We start from the raw sequence: 12,150 nt of genomic DNA on the forward strand, positions 1-12,150 counted from the left end.
GTGTGCGGCTGTGCGGGCGCAGCCCTCCGCAGCCCGCGCTGCAAGACGCTTGCTGAGGTCCGCATTTCTCTGAGAGCCCTTCCAACCTGTGGTTCACTCTTTCTTTTTTCCCCCCTCACCTAGAAAGTCTCAGAAAGGGACTCAGAGCGCTAGAAAGTCGCAGCGAGCCGCCCCCATGCCCCGGTGATTTCGTTTCCGGGTAGCTGCAAGATGAGGTTTAAGCCAATTTCGTGCTTAAGGCTAAAAAGAGGGATTCGTATTTCCCTCCTAGATGCGTGGCGTCCCCGGAATCGCTTTGTCGTCGTGCTGTAGGATGCTGCTTTAATTTGCCTGGAAACTCTCGCCAAGATTTGTGTACAGCCGTTAAGGACGACGTGAAATTTCTGAGCCATCGGGATGTTTTGTCTGAAAAAAATTCATCTTTCCTTGATAAGTCCGTATTAAGCTGTTCAGAGCCGGGCTCACATTTAACCCAAAGAACCACTCTAGGTAGCAAAGTGCGCATTTGCTACTAATCCCTTTCCTTCACTGCTCCAGGCAATAAAATACCTCTTGAGGAGAAGCGGCACTTTCTTGCTGAATGTTGCCATTTTAGGAAAGTACTTACGCGATTCGCTTAACTTGGGCAAGTTGGGACCTTTTACGCCCCGCATCGCTGTGTTTGCCGGTGCCTTTAAAGGCCGGTGCGAAATGGCAGGAGGCTGCCGGAACCGCGTGTTGAAGGGGAGCTCCGCGGCCCTTTCCGCGGGCGCGTTTCTCGGCGCAGTGAGCGAGAGCCCCCGACGTCGCCGGCAGTGCGGCCCCCTCCGCGGGCCGGTTGCTGCCGCCGGGGCGCCGCGCTGCTCCGCGCCCGCGGCCGGCTGCTCCCGCGGGGCGCCCGCGCCCTCCCCGCCGCGGCGGAGCGAGCCGCCGCGGAGATGTTTATCCTGAGACGGAAAATGGGTTGTTGAAAAACAAGCCATGTGCAAATAGTTTAATTTTCCGTTTTGATGCTTATCTTTGTCTCCCGAATTTCATCGGAGAGGCTTTAATTGGCGTGTGGGTAATAGTTCCTAAATAATCCCTTATTAGATGACTTCAGATGAGTTGCGAACCAATAACGGCTTCCTCCCAAAAGTGAAAGTAGAAATTGCAGGCGCGGGTCAGTTTTTGTCAAAGGGCTCATTTGAGCATCTTTTGGGTTGCTGAAAAAGCTAATTAAAGAATGTTTGAAGGTTAAAGTCATTATTCCGTGCTGTTGTCGGGCTACAAGTGAGCCGAGTTTTGTGAAAACACAAAGGGCAGAAGTCACAGAGGTGGATTACTGTCAGTCCCGGCTACAGAGGCACAGAGAGCCGTGGCATTAATTCCTATAGAAAGGTAGACAAACACAGCCCCGGACTAACAACTTCCCCGCGGAGCCCCATTGTCTAAGCGCTTTCTTTGGCTTTGGGGCTCTCGCCCAGCTGATACAGTCGTAACCAGATCCCCAAGTAGGTACCGGGGAGACTGACGGGTGCGGAGTCCTTGACCTGTGAAACCGTTTACAAGACAAAACTGGCTGTGTTTCTGCATGTCGCAGTCTAATATGTTTTTTCCCTTCTGTGCTGCTAATGTATTCATCACTTAGCAGAAGTTAGCAGCTCGCAAGAACTCAGCCCAGAGCACCCTCGGCGCTGCTAACTTCCAGCTGCTGCTGCTTGCTGTGCTCCTCGCACTAAAGCTCGGGCGGTGCAGAAAGGGCTGGATCAAGACCCTCATTTATAGTGGCAATTCTGGAGAAACTAGGGGACTTCGTCGGTGCAGGCGCTGCGCCCAGCGCCGCTAACGCGGTCCGCGCTGCGCGGGGCGCGGAGGGGCGCAGCAGCCCGCCTGGGTGCTGACCCGCCTGGCAGCGCTGCGCCCACCCCCGCGACCCTCAGCGCCGGTTTGCGCCTTTGTGTGTGTGTGTGTGTGTTTGGGGGTGTGTTTGGGGGTGTGTTTGGGTGTGGGGGGAGACAGCAGACTGCAAAACAACGCGCACAAAGGTCCCCGCGTATAACACCCGGCCGGGGCTCCCCAGCCTCGCTTTTCCAGCGCTCCTCGCCTTCGCCTCGGAGCTGTTTTGCCCTGCTCTCGCTTAAACTCTAGATTTTTAGGTCTGGCTACGACTACAGATCTCCCCAAATTCAAAGAAACAGATGTTTGGGCTGATTAGGGATGGGGCGCGGGGGGGGGGAGGGAGGGGAGGGGAGAACCCTGCAGCTGCAACTCAAAGAAATATATTGATAAAATATTTCCCTAGTAATAAATACGCAGAGATCAGCTCGACCTTGCAAGGTCTTTATTTTTTTTTTTACCCCTATATACAAAAATCTTTATCAAACCTCTATTCTATGGCTTCAATAAACAGAACCCATTACCTCACGGCAGCTTTTGTTGGCCTGTATACAAGCGAGAACAAAATGGTTATTCAGGAGAACGCTTTCGATTTTTATTGTGTGTAGTATGCACAAAGAGCAGTGTTATTGTATTAAAAAGAACCATCTGTAGCAGAAACAATGGCATCAAATTATCTTTGAATACCCACTGCAAAAATATAAAGCTTTTTTATTATTCTTCTGCTGTACGGTGGGGGACAGAGAAGTGACTTTTTTGTTGTTGTGGGTGCATTCTTATAACACACACACACAAAATCAGCCGTTTGGATTTTTTAAGCCATAAACGATTTTTTCCCCTCTTGTTCCAGGGACCGCAGTTAAAAGCTAGGGCTAGGACTCGGAGGATGTGTAGGCAAACGGAAGGCGAGCCGGGGGAAGAAAAACCGAAATGGATTCATTCTCTGTCCTGGATGGAGGAGGAGAGGAGACGAAGGGGACGTGCGAGCTTCCTTCAGCTGCTCTGTCCGGTGCAAAGTGATCAAAGCCCCGGGGCTCGCTAGGGCGCAGGAGTCCGCGCGGACTTTCGCTTTAAGCTGCCAATCAAACCGCTCACTAGCCACCACCCTGCGCTGGCACGGACATGTAAGTAGCTGCAGCCCAACTTTGACATTCACAGTTTTTCCCCCCTCCTCCCCCGTGACCTTTAAAACGATCTAGAAACGCAGCTCCCGCGCTCCGAGCCGCGCCGCCGGCCGCGGCGAGCGGGGAAGCGCGGAGCGGGGGCGCGGGGCGCCCGGCGGGTCCGCGCTCCGGGGAAATTGCGCGGTATCCTGCCCCCGCCGCGCCGGGCTGCAGCGCTGCCCCTGCGCGGGCTGCGCCCCCGCCCGCGGCCGCGCTCCGGCCGCTGCCGCCCGCTCCGCCGTCGCCCTCTGCGGCGCCGGGGAGGCCGGTCCCGGCCGCGCAGCGCGCAGCTGCCCCGCGGCCACCGCCGCTTACAGCGACGCGCTCGGGGGTTGCGCGCCGCGGAGCGTCTCCGCGCCGGGGCAGGCAGCGGCGGCGGGCGGGTGCGGAGCTGCGCGCCGCGCCGGGGGGCTCCTGGGCGCGCAGCGGCGCGCAGGGACGCGCAGCGCGGCGGGCGGGCGGCGCTCGCTCTCGGGCGCCCCCTGCCGCCGCCGCGGGGCGCCGCGCTGCCCGGCCGCGGGGCCGCTGCCGGCCCCGGTCCGCGCACCCTGCCGCAGCCCCGGGCAGGGCCCGCGCCGGGGGGGGGACAGCGGGGGGCGCCCGAGGAAGTTGGGGATAAATCAAAACATTTCAGCGCCTCGGTCCAACACTGCCTTCTGCCGCGCTGCAGTTTGGGTTGGCGACGATCGATTTTGACATTTTGGCTCATTATAGTGCCATTTATAGGAAAGCTCTCTTTAGTCACTGTTAGCAAAGTTGAGGTTGGATTTTCCCCCTCTTTTTTCCCCCCTCTTCTTTTTGGTAAGAATTTGGTAGATAAAGGTTAATCTTGGGCTGAATGATAGAGCTGTGATTGACAAGAGAAAAGGTGTTGAGGGCAGGTCGAGCTGTCTTATTTACAGCCCACTGCTTGCTATAGAGCCTTTGTTAGGACTGGAAAGCTAATTTAGTGCTGATCAAAAGCACCACAGAGTTAAAGGACTGGTAATGACTGCTAATTTCATTTCAGCCTCATACATCCCCAACTGCTGTAATTAAAGACGTGCTATTTAAATACAGGTGAAGAGTTTTTGTAGTAGGGGGAAAGTGGGTAGCCGGTTACAATTTTATTTATGCTTAATACGGTGAAAGACCAACATTCGCTTTATGATTTTAGCGGTTTGCTTTTATATGATATTCTGCCTCTTTAGAGCAGGGTTGTGCGATATAGACCGGTCACGTAGAGGAAGGGTGTGGAGACGGCACACCGCAAACGAGGGATATGAACCGCAGTCTAGAGTTATTTTATTTTATTTTTAATTATTCCCACCGAATGACAGTCGGGAAACATCGGGAGCGCTCGGGAGAGGGGAGATGGAGAGGCGTGTGTCAGCTTTTAAGTGCCTCCGAGGAAGCTCAGGTCTTCATATTATTATTATTTTTAATTAAATTATTTTACCACTCCACGGCTGGTTCGCCGGCTCTGAAACGATGTAATTTCACAACTGATGTAACAGTTTCTTTCTGGGCGACATCAAAGGATAAAAGCTCTACATTTCCGTGGTTGGTTAAAATTGATACCAAAAAAAATACGAAAAAAAAGGAATTTAGCCTTTAATCTCTTTTTATCCACGAAGACTAAAGATCTGTACTCGACCCCGCTAAGCTCCCGCGCTCTCCCCCTTCCCCCGGGGCCGCGCTGCGCTGCGCGGGAGGCGGCGCCGAGCGCGGGCCGCGGCGCCCCCTGTCGGGCGCGGCGGGCGCAGCGGGCGCCTCCGCGGCGCTGCGCGGCCCCCGGGGGGGAACCGCGCCGGCGGCTGGAGCGAGCGCGTGTGAACGGGGTTAAACCGCGGGCGAGCAGCCTGCGCCCCGGCGTGTCTGGCTTTGCCTTTTTTAAAAGCGTGGCGAAGCAGGGAACTTCAAGGTGAGCGGGTAACCCAGCCCGGGAATCGCGGGAAGGGGAAGCCGCCTCCGGATCGCGCTGCTTGTCCGGGGGGCGCACAGACAAACGGCACCTAAAAAGAGAAAACCCGCCTCCTGATTCGGTGCTGAGCAGAGGTTCCCGACAGCCGGTGCCGCGGACGTGGCGCTGCCCCTGCCCCTGCCCCTGCCCCCGCGCCGCGGCGGGGAGCCGGGCGGCTCCTGCGGGACGGCGCCGGCAGCCGGTCGCCCTTCGCCCCCCGAGCTGCTTGTCGGTGTCACCAGGCACCGGGGCCACTGTCACCTTTCGTGCCTTGCAGCCTCGGCGCCCTCGGGAAGGCGCAGCCCGGCGGGGCTGGTGCCCGGTTTGGCTCCCAAGGTGTCGCGGAGGGAGGCGGCGCTGGCAGGTGCTGCCGCGGAGCGGAGCGTTTCCGTTTCGTCGCAGCAAAACGTTCCGAAATGAGATGTTTTTAAACCCGAAGCAATAAAGTCGTCTCACATCCCCACAAAAAACCCAAAGGAAAATAAACACCCCCTCCCCCAATTCCTGGAAAAGGAAGAAGCGTTATCTTAAGTGAATGCTTGGAGAGGGCTTTTCTTCCCCACTATTGAGGTGGCAGATTTAAAAGAAACCTGGGTGATGTAAAACGATTAGCCAAAATATGTGAAGTGCTGCGGTGTCACCAACTTTTTAGATGAATTAGCTACTTATTTGAGAGGCATCTGCATAGCTTTGGGTGTAGTGCATTTAGCGGCTGTATTTGCAAGTTGTAGGAATAACCAACACAGTTTATGCGTATTGCGTGCGAAAAGAAACACTAATGGAAACCCAATTATTTCTGCCAAATTGGGGTTATTTTGTATCTCCTGTTGACAGCCTGGATGGAAGTCGTAATGCCGCAGTTTTTCTATTAAATGAATCCTATGGTTGTTGGGCTCACAATAAACTTTTCACTTTAGAAATTATATATGAATAGTATTTTTAAAGATTATTGTTTGTCCCGCTGAGTTTACTTTCTCCATTCTCGCGGTTTGATCTCCGCTTGAGATTCCTAATAAGGCAGTTGTGTAGTAAGAGCGCCTAAAATAAAGACATAGCATTTTCTATAAATAATAGCAAGAGCCCTGCACAGATTTCCTGCACAACGGAATTCCCAGATTTCCTTCGCTGGTTCTTTAGTTGGCATGCGTTGGGTATATATAACTCTGAAATTAAGTAAAAATATACATCTGTATAGATCTGTCAAGCTGGCTATAAACAGAGATATTATATGCCAATTACCCCGGGAACCGGAAAAAATACCGAGCGGTTGGTACACACGTTTTCACGTCAGGAGGCACTTTACCAAAAATTCAGTGACTTGCTGAAACGTGGATGATTAACCCAGTTCTGGGAGAGGTTCTTGGAAACAGCAGTTGCGAGGGGTCGTAAACTGCCCCCTCCTAAGGGCAGAGGCTGGCACGTAAAACCGAGGCTCCCAGGCGAGGGCTTGAGGCAGGAGCGGTCTCCCGGGCGCGGGGGGTGGCTCAGCCCCTGCGCAGGGCTCCGCTGCAGCCCTGCTCGCCGCAGCAAACGCCGCGAAGCCGGGTGGGGTGCCGGGGTGCCGGCTGGGCAGACACCTGGCAGCAGTGGGGTTGTGCCCTGCGCTTGGTCTCCCTCGCCTCCGCTCGGGGATAAAGTGCGGTTTTTAGTTTATTTATGTCGCTCGGAAGGAGGCTTCTTGAATCCCTCCCAGCTCGCTCTGGAGCAGAGCAAGGGGAGACTCAACCAAATAGAAAAGCAGCCTCAGGTGCCCGTTTGCGGGGGAGCTGCTCCCGCTTCGCCTTTGCTTTCGGCTCCCTCAGCATCTCCCTCCTCCCGGGCCCCCCCGGGCCGAGCGGCCACAGCCGGGGTCGCCAAAGCCCCACGCACCCCCGGCCCCCACGGAGCAGGGGCTGGAGACCCCCCAGCCCCACGGCAGGGATGGATGCTCCAGCTCCCGGGTGCCTGAACCGCTTCTCCCGGCCGCGGTGCTGCCCGCACCCGCGCTGCCCCTGCCCGCAGCCCCCGCGGCGTGAGACCCCCTCGGCGCCCTCCCGGCCTCCTCCCCTAGAAGCCCCCCCAGGCCCTCGGGTGGAGGACCCCGGAGAGACGGTGTTAGTATTTATAGCGCCGTCCCTCTGCTCCGGTTAAGCGCCGTCTAAATAGGGGTCCGCAGTATAGACAGCCAGGCTGTAATTTGAATTAAAATCCCCCCGCGAGCCGGTCGCCGGCGCAACCTGAAATCACAAGTCTAACGTGACACAATGAGCCCATGGTGTCAATAAACCAGGGGCGCGATGGGGAGACTGTCACCGCAGCCCACAACAGTTGTGCAAGTGTCATTACCGCCCGTCCTGTCAATGAGCTCCAAATTAAGGACTCAGGAACGCAGCGAGATGAAAGTCACCGTCTTGGTGCCATTATGGGCGATCGTGTCACTGATCTGTGAATCACTGGAAAGGGCTTTCCCCCCCCCCCCTTTTTTTAATGTACTTTTCAATCCATGCCTCGGGATTCCTGGGTTTGTTGAGGAGAGGAGCAACCTTGAAGCACCCCAGGCTGTGTCTCCTGCACTTCCATTGAAATCGCGAGAGCTTCTTGGGAATCATTGCGGTTTCAATGGAGGAGCCAGAATAATTCCATCAAAACTGCGCTGTGTCCAAAGGGGACTTCATTTGATTTGGGTGACACTTGTGATCTCAGGGACAGATACTTTTTTTACACTGTGTTTTTCTTAAATCAATACAAAGAGGGTGAAAGGAAGAGAGGGAAATAAAATAGAAACCCAAACTTCAGCAAAAGATAATGGGTTTATCTTTAAGATATCTTCTTGGAGGCATTAAGACTGCCTGAAAACGTCTCAAACTCTGTCTTCTGCAAGCCTGAGAGAGTTAGGGGGACTTACTCAGGAATTGGAAACCTTCAATTCTGATTTCTTTTTGCCTTTGTGGGTTTAAGGAAAGCAGTTAGCGTTCTTCAGGAGGGGTTTTGTGTTTAATATACATGAGTCCATTCAACTACAATGGGAAAAGAAAACTCATTTGTTCTTATAAAACTAGGAAGGAAAGATAACTTTAAATAGACTGCCAAAAGGGATCCTGCTCAAGGGGGCTGCGATCCCGGTAACGGGCCTGCATTCAACTGTAATTTCACCCCGGTATATTGTGCAGTATTTTCTGAGTTTATCCTCACCCCTGGTGCTTGGTTTGCTGTTTTATTTTTAAGGTCATGTAAAAAAAAAAAGAAAAGAAAATACGGGCTTCAGTTATGCGCTTCTCGGGGAAGAAGGTCCAGGGAGCGTTATGTTGGATGCATGGGGAAAAAAAGTCTCGGGGAGTTGGAGGAGGCTGTTGGCTCCGTGCGACGGGTCCTGGCAGCGGAGGAGCCCTGGAGAGCGGCTTTGGGAGGGGGCGTGCGGGCCGGCCCCGCCGCTGCTCGTCGTGCACCTCACACGCGTCTGCGGAGGTTTCGCCGTGCTTTTTAATTTCGCTTCTGGCAGCACCGGAGAAAGGTGGAGCCGGATTTTTGTTTTTTTTCTTCCCCCTTTCGGTAACTTCGCCGCGTTTTGGCTTTACCGCCGTCCAAACCAGCAGCGGGGCGCTGGGCGCGGGCGGCGGCTCGGCGGGCGCGGAGCTGCCCCGCGGGCGCGGAGAGCGGGCGCTTCCGCCGGGGCCGGGGGGGGCCGGGGGGCGCCGGCCGTGCGCTCGCCGCACGTGTGCTCGCCCTTAGGTTTCATTAGGGAGAATTAGGATGAAAGAGGAGGCCGGGGAGGGCCGCGGCGCGGCCTCGGCATTCCCCAGCTTTCAAGGGTCCTTAGAGCCCTTGAATGAAATTATTGGGTGAAATTGGGTCTGGCTGGAGCGCTTGTTACTCGCCCCCCTCGGTCGTTTGTACATATAATGCCACTTCTGAGAGTGACAATCGGGCTGCTTGCTGGACAGGCAGGGACAAAAAGCAGATTAAACCGTTTTAAATAATAATAAAAAATATCCAAAATGTAAGCAGAGTGGATTACACTTGCTCCAGCGCCTCGCTTCCCCCCAAATCCCCCCAACAGGCGCCCTCGGGCCTCGCGGAGAGGCGGCCCTGGGCGCCGGGGGGGTCGGCGCGGAGCGGGCGCGCAGCAGTGCGCAGCCCCGCCGCCGCCCTCAGCTCCGGCCTCCGCCAACTTCTGGAGTTTGTCTGGGCCCGTTGCGGCGCCCCGCGGCCGCGGTGTTTGCTCGGCCGCGGAAACCCCGCGGTGGCGGCGGCCCCGGCGGCGGGTGTTTGTGAGAGCCTTCGGGGGGGTTTCTCCCCCCCTCTTCCTCCGGGTGCTGCGCAGGTTCCCAGGTGCGACCCCAGGTTCCCCAGGGCTCAGCCAGCGCCGTGAAAGCTCCCCGGGCAGCTGGAGCTGCTGCGTGCGGGGCTGGGCTGGGCACCGGGTTAGAGAGGGGGAAGAGGAAATTTCTCCGCACATCGGCGTCTTCAGGGTTTTTTTTTTTTTTTTCCACGTAATGAAATTAAAACTTTTGGAGCTCACAGTTGACATTTTGCAGAAAATTGAGTTATCAAGGCAGTAATTATTTCACAGGGAGATAAAACTCTCATAGCCCTAACTGTCAAATAGGGCCCTTTTCAGATTTTAATTACAAAATAAAATTAGTCTGCTCTTCCTCGGAAGGGTTTGTGAGTGGCTAAACAGAGCTTTCCCCAATACTGGTGGTCGTCAAACTCTGCTAATTAGCAATGCTGAGAAATTCCAGTTAACAAGGACATTCTCTAAGTCTCTGCAGGTTCCCTGCCGTTCGCCTTCATTTCCATAAGAAGATTAAGAGTGGAGGGGAACACACTCAAATGCAGATGCAGAAAAGAAGCGTTTTTAACAAGCATCATAATAGTAAGATGCTTGGCTAGTTCTCACCTAATTACTGCAAGTTAAACCTCTATTTGCAGCTAAGGACAAAAAATGGAGCTGCAATCTTCCATCTCCACAAGACTGCTTAGCAGTTTGCTTTAGACTGGTTACTGGTAGGTTCGGGAAAAATATGAAAATGTGTGTATTCTTTCGGATACAGTCAACACGACAGGGATTGTATCCTCGGGGTTTTTAAAGAAATCGGCGACTCTCAGAACAATAAATACGCAAAATTCAAGTAGCCTGGCATTCGTTTTCCTTTTTAGAAACTCATAACCTGGAAACACAAGTGAATGTGCCGTGGAGCCCATCACTGGGAACATTTGCAGGCTGTTTGTTTAATGTAAGCACTTTTCATTTCCATAAATTATCCCAAAGGCCAAGATTTTTTAAATCCACTCAGATTAAGCCGTCCCTGTGCAGGCCTCCCTTTCAGCGGGGCCGAGCGGGGTGGTGGTGGTGGTATTAATGCAGAAAACTGAGGTACCGTTTCCTCGGGTTTATTTTACAGTCCCGGTCTCTCCATACTTCTGGGTGTATGTGTACATATATGGAGCCAAACACACCTACATACCCAGGGGAAGGAGAGGAAATGCTGTAAAAGAGCTATCGCCCTTATCGTATTTTCTATAGCGCATTATTATGTATGTATGCCAGATAGAGTTTATTGCATCGATAAGTAAAACAGTTAATTAAAATAAAGCTGTAAATACCCCCGATAACGCAATCGTTAGGTATTTCCAGCCCTTATTTGTACGATAAATGCAATTAAGGGAGGGCCGGGCCAGGCCGCGGAGCCCCTGCGCTGGGGGCCGCGGGCCGCGCAGCTACCGCGGGAGCGCAGACAGGACTCGCTGGGGCCCCAGCAGCGCGCAGCTATCGGTGCAGTGCGAGAAACACGCACCGCTGCGCCCGCCCCACGCCCTTTGCTCTCAGACTTGATTACCCCCGAGATTTTGGGGGGAATAACGTTCAGTTCCCGGATCCCCGAATTTGTACCGAGTATCTGCGGGTCCTGTGTGCGTTTCCGAATTAAACGCGTTAAATGCGGTCGGGTTATTTGCATGATCCCCCCAAAGGTGCACCCGTGCTGCCGGGGTGTTCCTGCGTGGATGTGTGCGCGGGGCTGTTATTCACGCTGCGTGTGCCGGCGCGCTCCTTCCCCGCGCCCCTTCCCGCGGCGCCTCCCGCGGGGCGCGCGCGGAGCCAGCAGGGGGCGCCGCCGCGCCGCGCCTGAGCCACGGAGGAGCGCGCCGGGGCCGCGACCGGGGCTGGGACCGGGGCCGCGGCGCTGCCCCACGGCGCTGCCCCACGGCGCTGCCCCACGGCGCTGCCCCGCGGCCCCCTCCGCGGGCGCCCTGCCGCCGCGGCACCTCCGCGGAAACTCGCCCTGCCCGCGCATCCGCCGCGCCGGCGCTGTGCGGGGCCCCGCTTTGGGGCCCAACACCCGGCGCGGCCCCGGGGGGGCGGGCGCTGTGCGGGGCCCCCCCCGCGGGTGCTCGCCGCCGGGGCGGCGCGGCGCGGCGGGGCGGGCGGGAGGCTCCCCCCTCCGCCGCTCCCCTTCCTCCTTCCCTCCTTCCTTTGTCGTCAAGTGCGTTTTAGCAACAAAGATCCCAACAAGAGAGTGGAAGTAAACTTAGCCGCCGCTTTGTTTGGCCCCGTGTAGCGACAACAAGAGAAACAAAACTACCTATTTGTAACGCCCCCCCCCCCCCCCCCCCCCGCCGCTGCGTCCCGGCGGGCGCGGGGCAGCGTTGCGCCGCGGCCCAGGCCGGGGCTCCCCGCCCGGGGCTGCCCCCTCCCTCGGGCCCCCCTTGGGGCCCCCCTGCCCCGCCGCGCACCGGCACCTTCCGCCGGGGCCGGGGCGGGGGGGCAGCAGGGGCGCAGGCTGCGCCCGGGGGGGAGCAGCGGGCCCGCCCGGGGGGCCCTGCTTTTGGGGGGGGGGGGCAGCGCGGGCGGAGCCGGCCGCGGCGAGCGCTGCACACGCGGGCCCCATCGCAGCCGGGGGGGCGCCGGGAGGTGGGGGGGGGGGGGGGGGGCTTGCTTCCCCCAGCCCCGAGCCGACACCAACTTAGAAAAAGCGAGGGGAAAAAAAAACAACAAAACCCCCCGTAGCAACAATGCTGTTTACCCACTTCCTCCAAAAGGCGTGTGTGACCTGTTGCTGCGCGGGGGGATACAAAGGCTTCCCGGCGGCTGCCCGGGCCGCCCCCGGCCGCCCCCCCCCGCCGGCCGGCGGCGCCGAGCGCCCGCCCCGTTTCATGCAAAACCGGGGCCGAGGCTTGTGCTCAGTGGCGGAGCCGCCGCGCGCTGAT

At 56.7% G+C, this 12,150-nt stretch overlaps 1 long non-coding RNA gene across 2 annotated transcripts in view; it reads left to right on the forward strand.

Annotated features, from left to right (window-relative positions):
- Positions 1 to 12,150, forward strand: part of LOC112980169 (uncharacterized) — a 296,130-nt gene that overhangs the window by 262,065 nt on the left and 21,915 nt on the right. For both annotated transcript variants that reach the window (XR_010390460.1, XR_010390461.1), the window contains one exon: positions 2,708 to 2,981. This is a non-coding gene — a long non-coding RNA (uncharacterized LOC112980169). The remainder of the gene's footprint in view (positions 1 to 2,707; positions 2,982 to 12,150) is intronic.

The sequence above is a fragment of the Dromaius novaehollandiae genome, chromosome 9, assembly GCF_036370855.1.
Source record: "Dromaius novaehollandiae isolate bDroNov1 chromosome 9, bDroNov1.hap1, whole genome shotgun sequence".
Taxonomy (NCBI): Eukaryota; Metazoa; Chordata; class Aves; order Casuariiformes; family Dromaiidae; genus Dromaius; species Dromaius novaehollandiae.